Here is a 977-nt window from a genome sequence, read left to right as displayed (position 1 = left end):
ACCTATTCGCCTCAGCGGGGGCTGTAAATAAATATTTCCTGTTTTGGTATGTGACCCAGAGTTTAGCTGGGTACAGCATATCAAAACGCACTCTCTTCCTATGGAGAGCTGCTTTCGCTCTGCTGAACTCAGCCCGTCTCCTAGTTATATGTGCCCCAAGAGCCTCATAGATTCAAATGGCGTGCCCTTCCCATTTGCAATCTCTATTTTTCCTGGCCCAGTGCAGGATTGTCTTCCTATCGCGATACCAGTGCAGTTTGGCTATGACTGCTCTCGGCTGTTCCCCTGTCTTGGGCTTCGGGCGCAGCGACCGATGTGCTCTGTCCATTTCCGGTGGGTTAGGGAAATTTCCCTCCCCATTAAGTTGCCCAGCATCTCAGCCACTTATGCTATGGGGTTTCTTACCTCGATCCGCTCTGGCAGGCCCACTATCCTGACATTTTGCCTTCTGGCGCGGTTAGCCTGGTTGTCTACTCTACCCTTCAGGCTCCCCTGTGTTGTGCCCAGTCTCGCCACTTCCTTCTCCAGTGCCGTGACCCGGTCCCTCACGTCGGTCGCTGCTTTCTCCAGCTCCTTAATGGTCGCCTCCTGGGCTTCCAGTTTCGACCCTTTGTGGTATTGTGCGAAGCAAATAATGGCATGATGGGAAAACTAGTCAAGTTTCTTGGTACAATAACATTTAAACTGACTTCGCATAACCTAAGGCACAAATACTAGCAGGCCAATGTCAACTTGACCTGAGAACTGGATGACTCTAAAACTCGGATAAGACGCGTTCGTCATGAGACCAGAGCAGTCTAAATGCATACGATAAACTAAAAAACTGTCTCTTCCTGTACTTAAACAAATTTGCTCCATCTCTTAAAACAAAGACAAGGTAATGATATGAGACCCCAGTCCCCTAAAGGTCAGCAAGGTGACGCCTTTGTAATGATTATTACTTATGTTTTACTTTTGATCAAATGCCTGACCAAGCT

Source organism: Scyliorhinus canicula, unplaced genomic scaffold (assembly GCF_902713615.1).
Source record: "Scyliorhinus canicula unplaced genomic scaffold, sScyCan1.1, whole genome shotgun sequence".
Taxonomy (NCBI): domain Eukaryota; kingdom Metazoa; phylum Chordata; class Chondrichthyes; order Carcharhiniformes; family Scyliorhinidae; genus Scyliorhinus; species Scyliorhinus canicula.
Note: the sequence above shows the minus strand (reverse complement) of the source record.